Source organism: Phascolarctos cinereus, unplaced genomic scaffold (assembly GCF_003287225.1).
Source record: "Phascolarctos cinereus isolate Bilbo 61053 unplaced genomic scaffold, phaCin_HiC Scaffold_726;HRSCAF=1367, whole genome shotgun sequence".
In the NCBI taxonomy this organism is placed as follows: domain Eukaryota; kingdom Metazoa; phylum Chordata; class Mammalia; order Diprotodontia; family Phascolarctidae; genus Phascolarctos; species Phascolarctos cinereus.
Window position 1 is genome coordinate 64,326,706 of NW_027556098.1, and position 7,816 is coordinate 64,334,521.

A 7,816-nucleotide genomic window follows, 5' to 3' on the forward strand; every position below is an offset into this window, starting at 1 on the left:
GTATAAAGTGCAATGTTTGAAAGAACTAACGGGTGTCATGGTAGCCTTTTGATTGACTATAATAACTAATCTCCACATGGCTCATTAAAGACATTCATTCAGCGGTCAGATTAGCCTGTGTGAACTTGGTCTTGAGAAACAGTGGATCCAAAACTTCCACTATCAATCAATGAATCCACAAGCATTTATTAAGCACCTACTAGGTGCCAGTCATTGTACTAAGCCCTGTCAATACAAATATAAAGGATGAAGCTCCTCCTTTCAATGAACTTACTTTCTATCAAGGAAGGCAACACCTACATTTATAAGTATATACAGGACATAAAGAAAATAAATTCAAAATGGTTAAATACAAGATAATTTGGGAGGGATGGCACTAGTAGTTGGGGCTATTAGGAAAAGCTTTACTTAGAAAGTAAAACTTGAGTTGTATCTTGGAGGAAAAGAGTTAGAGCCAGAGAGGACCTCAGAGGACCTCTAATCAGTTTACATATAGGGAAACTTGAGAACTTTCTCAAGGCCCCTCAGGTAGTAATTCTCAGAAGCCATCTAAGTGGAGCACTACATTTTACAGATAAAGGAACTGAGACCCAGAGATGTTAAGTAATTTGCTCAGTCACATAAGAAGTAAATGACAAAGCCAGGATTCAAACCCAAATTTCCAGACACTCCAATTCCAAGCACTTTTTTCCAAGGAAATGAGAGTCAGGCCAAGACAATGGAAACAATTGTAATTTTTAACATTAATGAATAGATTAGAAGGAGGCTTGAGTCGGGGAGACAAAATAGGAGGTCATTGCAATAGTCCAGGTGAGAGAGAGAATATGGGATTGAACTAGATTGTCAGCTGTGTGAGTGGATAAGATGGCACATATTTGAACGATGTTGTGGAGATAAAAACAACAAGATTTGGCAATTGATTGGATAGGTAGGATGAGCGGTAGTGAGGAGTTAATGAGCATGCCATCCTGGGTGACTGGGAGAATAGCAGTGCAATTAATGATAATAGGAAAATTTGAAAGATTGGTAGGTTTTTAGGGAAAGACAATGAGGTTTTTTTTGTGGACATATTGAGTTTGAGGTGCCTTTGAAATATTCAGTGTGAAACTTCTAATAAGCAGCTCATGATGCAAGAGGTAGCTTTAGAGAGGCAAGGGCTAGATATGTAAACCTCTGGGTCATTTACATAGAGATGATAATTGCATTCATGAGAGTGCATAAAATTGCTAAGAGAGAGTATAGAAGAAAATAAAAGAGAAGAATGCCTAGGACAGAGCTTCTGGGAATACTCACAATTACAGAGTTTGACATGATAATGAATCAGCAGAGGAGACCAAGAAGATAGAAGCTAGGTAGGAGGAAAACTAGGAAGGAGCAGTATCATGAAAATTCAGAAAAGAAATAGTATCCAGAAGGTAAAGGTGTTCAACAATGTCAAAAGTTGCAGAAAATTCAGGGATGAGGATAGAGAAGAGGTCATCAGATTTAGTAATTAAATTGAAAAGGCTTTGGTAAGGCTGTTTCATTTAATCATTTTTTTCACAGTTGTGAATAAACAATTTCTGGGGCCAAAAGTGAGTTATGGGACTAGAACGGACCACACCCAAGAGATTACAACGCCTTTTGCATGGGATCAGCCTCAAAGCTGTCAGCTGTCTGCCTTATTAGTAAACAGATTAGTTATGATTGGAAATTTGGAATGATTTTTGTCATGTCGGCACATTTTTAAATTATTATAAGTGCCCATAAAGCACATGTCTGTATCTTAGGGTAAGAAGAAGCCATCAGAAGTAATTTCTGGATAGATTAAATTATACGTGGTGGAGGCTACCAATGAAGTCTTTCTAGGTGTCCAAGACAGACTTCAGCCCTAAAGTACTGATGTAATCTCTACATCATTGTCCTTAGGTCAACCCTTAATAGTTCTCAGATTCCTTGGAGATTTTGGCATTCCATGATTCATGGATATAGAGCATCACCAAAAGAATAAAAAAATTGGGTTTTTACAAACAAAGACAACTCAGTTTCATGGGAAGCGCTGGGCAATTTCACGAATTTCTTCCCTTTTTTTTTCATTTCTGGGTCCATCTTATTGTCCATCTACAGCAGGCGTGGGGAACCTGCAGCCTCGAGGCCACATGGATCTAGTTCCAACTTCGTGGAACAGAGGCTGGATTCAATCAAAGGGCCGCACTTGAGGACCTAGAGGTGGCCTTGAGGCCACAGGTTCCCCACCCCTGAGATTCTATAGCATCTGTTATATATTGTTTGTCTATCTACATACTCACATATATACATATATATGCATGTGTATACTCACTTGTATATATACACATACATATATGGATTGTAATATGTGTATACACATGCATATGCATGCACATATGTGTATATACACACTGTATGTGTGTGCATACATACATATATGTATGCACATTTATATCTATATCTATCTATATATTGATGGGCTAACTCATTATTGCTAAAGGGCTCATTTGTGGTGGTGTCAGGACTAGAATCTAGGCCTTCTGAATTCTCAAGTGAGAGTCAGCCTCAGAGCTGGTCCTAGTGTCTTTCCTATTACACCACATAACAAACCCTGGGCACATGAGTTAGAATCAATGGAGCCGGGTTCTCATTCCATTTCCATAACTACTAGCTTGCTTAGTGACTTTGCACAAGTCTCTTCACCTCACTCGGCTTCAGTGACCTCATCTGGACAATGAAAAGGGTGGGCTAAATGGTCCTTAACTTTCTTTCCAACTCAACATTGTACAATTCTATTTCTACCCAGAGAATATAATGGATAAAGAGTCATCCTCAAAATCTGGAAGACCTGGATATAAGTCCTTCCCCTGACACATATTGGCTGTGTGACCCTGGGCAAGTCACTTAAGCCTCAGTGATCTAGCAACTCTCTCAAAACTATAAATTGTAGGGAAGGGGTCAACCTTCACTTGTAGAAAGAATTTCCTCATCTAGTAATTTTTTATATTAATAAAATCAAAAGTCTAATCCATAACTCCCATGTCTACCTATATGTAATATAGGTAAACATATTATCAGCCAGATAATATATACTATATTACAATGCCTATATAATAATAATAATATTTATATTATCAGCCAGATAATAAATTTAACTTACCTCAGTTGAGGGAAGCTGTGTCAGCTGCTTGGCTTAGCTAGAAAGATTTAGGCCAGAAGAAAAATCAAATATTGAGCAAATGCAATTTATGTCATGCTAGTTTATCTTGCTCAGCCTGACTTCATTAGATTAGCACCTCTATCTTTCGTTAGAGTGGTTATATAAACTTGGCTATAGAGGGTTTTTTTTTTTAGGGCACAGTTTCCAGCACATTGTGTCATGTTGAACGTTGCTCTGCCTTGATTTTAAATATATCTTTACAGAATTAGGCAATGACTAGTAAACAGTGTATTCCACGAACTGGAGTAGAAAACCTCATCCCATAAGAATTCCTTTATTTTCAGTCCACAAATTAATCCTTTTACAGTTTTGTCACGTGTGATACTTTGGGAATTATGTTAGAAGTTGCAGCAATAACCCCGTGCAATAACTCAAGCACAGACTTTGTTTAAATTTCAAATAATTACAGGAAAAAGGTCCGTGATTTGTGCTGCTGCTTTGTGGAGTTTCCTTGATCTCAGACATTATAGAAAAAGCTTGATAACTCAGTTCAATTCATATCAATAAGTATTTTACATCAACCCCTATGTATCTTTTATATCAGACCTTTTTGATGATGATGATGATGATGCTAACTAACATTTATATAGCACTTATTATGTGCCAGGCACTGTGCTAAGTTCTTTGCAATTATTGTCTTATTTGATCGTCACAACAAGCCTAGGAGGTGGTGCTACTATTATCCTCATTTTACAGATGAGGAAACTGAGGCAAACAGATGTTAAATGACTTTCCCAGGTTCACACAGATAGAAAGTGTGTATCAAGGAAATTTGTTATAAAGAATTTTCCCAGTTAACTATTTTTTTTCAAATTATATTGCTTTTGTTTGTTCAAAACTTATTGAAACTTATTATGGCATATGGTATGAGATGTTGATCTAAACCCAATTTATTCCAGATTGCTTTACAGTTTTTCCAGCAATTTTATCAATAGTGATTCCTTATCCCAATAGCTGGAGACCCTGGATTTATCAAATACTGTGCTTCTGTGTTTGATTGTTGTGGGGTCTTGTAGAACTAATCTGTTCCACTGATTAATTTTTGTATATTTTTAACCAGTGCCAAGTAGTTTTGATGATTACTGATCTGTGTTATAGTTTGTGATCTGGTGCTTCTAGGCTTTCCTCCTTCCCAGTTTTGTTTTTAATTTTTTTCTTGACCTTGTGTTCCTTCAAATGTATTTTTTAATGGTTTTGGTTAGCTTCGTATTGTATTAGTAAATTAATTTAGACAGCGTTGTCATGTTTATTATATTGGCAACACAATCATAAATAGCCCATCTTTATTTTTTAAAAAATGTTTTGTCCTTATATTCATATAGCTCTTCTATGTCTTGGTAGCTGGGATCCTCAGATATTTTCTACATTCTATAACTATTTTGAATGAAATTTCTCTCTTTCTATCTCTTCTTGCTGTGTTTTCTTGGTAATATACAGACAGACTGATTATTTTGTGGGTTAATTTTATATCTTGCTTCTTGACTGATGTTATTGTTTTAGTAAATTTTTGTTGACTCTCTAGGATTAGACCATCATATTATCTGCAAACAGCAACAGTTTTGTTTCTTCTTTGCCTACGCCTATTTTCTATATTAATAAGATAGCTAATATTTCTAGAATTATCAAATAATAGTGGTAATAATGGAATACTTACTTTACTTTTATCTTATTGTAAAAGCCTTTAGAATATTTCCATTTCAGATAACACTATCTCTTGGTTTTAGGTAGACCCTACTTATCATATTAGGAAACAATTTATTTATTTCTATGTTTTATAACATTTTGTCATAAAGGGCTAATGTACTTTCTCAAAAGCTTTTTCTGCATCTATTGATATAATTGATTTAAATATTTTTGGTATTGCTATTTGATATAATTTTTGGCATAATAAAAATGTGACTTTATTTTGTAATTTTTTAAATGTATGTTGTCTGTTAAATTTTATTTTTCCTAATATTGAACATTCATTTAATTTCTGAATTCCTGATATATATATATATATATACATATATATTCATAATGTATGATTATATATATACATATACACATATATAGTTGTAACCTTTTTTGCTAATTAAAAATATTTTACAGCCATATTCATTAGAGATGCATAGTCTTTTCTCTGCTCTCCCTGATTTATATGGTAGCTAAAGTGCCATAGCTGGTCGAGTGCTGGACTTGGAGTCAGGAAGACCTTATTTCAAAGGCTTTTCTGCCTCATACACTTACTAGCTCTGTGAACTTGGGCAAGTCATAATTTTTGTCTGCCTCAGTTTTCTCACATGTTAAATTTCTTTTCCTGAGATTGTGTTACTTAAATTCTCTGTTTCTTTTCCTGGGTATTTTATATTTTGTGAATCTTTCCCCATGTCACTTAAATTGTCATTTTTGTTGGAACTTAATGGGAAAAATAGTTTCTAATAATTGCATTTATTTCCTCTTGTGATTTGTTCTTTTTGGTTTTTGCTACTGACAACTTTTTTCTCACTTTCTAAAAATCAGATTAGTTAAATATATATTTATGTCATTTTTTAAAAAAATTATTAATTAACTCAGTGGCTATGTGGTTTCAATTTGTTCATCTGTTCTTTAATTTTTAGACTTTCTATTTTTGTATTTGTTTATTATTTTTTGTTTCGCTTCGTTGCTTTTCTACATTTTATTTGCATACTCAATTGATTTTTTCTTTTTTTGATGGACACATACATATAAATACACATAAATATAATATATATGCATGTATGTGTGTACACATGCACATATATGTATATAATGTAAAACTTTCTTTTCCCGTTAACTGATCAATAGTAATCTATTAATTTTAACTTTTCTAAAATTCTATAAAGATTCTTAATTTCCTTCTTGTTAGTATCTTTTTGTTAGATTTGTCTAGGTCCAAAAGGGGCACAATGAGGTTTATAAGCATTATAATTTTCTTTCTAATTCAGTTAACTTTTTCTTAGGTGCTATGCTATTTGGTGCTTATACTTTAAGCACTACGGAAGCATAGTAAAAACTTTCTTTTTAGTTCAACTGAAAATATTAAGATATGTTTCTATGGTTTAAAGTCATTTCCAGACTTCTCCTTATAAGAAACTGTTAAAAAAAAAAAGTCAAGGACAAAAGCTAAGTAAAATGTTTTGAGTGGTGATTAAAAGAACCAAAAATCCTTCTTATCTAGTTAAGATCAATGCCTTCTCCATCCCCTGAAGAGATAACAGTTATGACTCACTGAAGGGCAGCACTCTTTCTTTACCCCTTGGAAGGGATTAGGTCCTTTGATTACTCCAGGGCAATAACTAAGAGGAGTAGTCAAAGTAAAAACTGAATAATTTTAGGAGAAGATTAAGTGACTAATTTTCTATTAGATAGAGTAATATGTAAAACCAATTTTTAAAAAATCATATTGTGACCTCTTCCTCTAAAGATTCTTAGAAATGCTACTTCAAGATGTCTAGGGACATGTCCTAAGCCATCAAGGGCATCTGCTGGTTTAGGCATCTCTGTGTCTCTTAGCTAGAAATACTTGGATTTAGAATAATGACAAATTCATAAAAACTATTTTTGGCAGACATGCCTAAAATGCAGAGTATGGTACTAGTATTTTTTTATTTCATAGTACTAATATTATTTTAATTATATATATTTTCCTTTAAGCTTTATGTAGTTTCCCTGCTTATCTCTTTCAATTATGTCTATTTTTACTGTTAGCTTGTCTGAAATCATAATTGCTACTTTGCTTTTAAAAATCAACTGAAGTATAATACATTCTGTTCCTTTTCATTTTGAATCTTTGTGTTTCATGTATTTTTATGATCAACAATATATTATTGGGTTCTGCTTTTTAATTGATTCTGCCACTCTCTCCTGTTTTATGGGTAAATTAATTTCATTCATATTCACTGCTAAGAAAGTTAATCGGAAATTTTCCCTCTATCATATCCTTCAGTACTTTCCCTTCTCTTTTCCCCTTCCCCTGCTCTATACAAAAAAGTTCCTAAAGAAAGAGAAGGGATCTGATTTTCACACTAATAATCAGTTGAAGTTGACTTTTCCTATACCTCTGCCTCTCTTCTCTCTTCATGAAACCAGATCCTGATCTCTGGTTCTTACACTTTCTTTCTCTCTTTTTAATCCCTCCTTTATGGTTAAAACTTTGAAGTTTAAAACTATTTTGCTTGTGACTATTCTCTACCTAGCTCTACTCTTCCTCTCATCTTCTGTCTTACTGTGTCCATCCTGTTTCCCTGTGTATTTCTATGTCAAACTCTGTGTTTGTGTGTGTGTGTGTGTGTGTGTGCCTGTGTCTGTGTCTGTGTTCAACCCTTATTTGTTTTGTTCACCTAAGAGTCAGGTTCATGACAAGCCTGATCCTCCACCTATTCCTTCATGTTTGTATGATCTTTTTGAACATCCCTTTTATTTAAAATTGTTAAGTTCCTCCCACCTTTTCTCCTCTCTTCCCTACAGCATGCTTGTTTCTCAAGCCAGTTATTCTTGATAGCGGACACTTTGTTTCATTTTGTTTTGTTTTTTCAATCTTTTTGTATCCTGGAGTCATTAAAGTTTGGTTTGTTCCATTCTCTTTCAGGAACTTCATTACTTTAG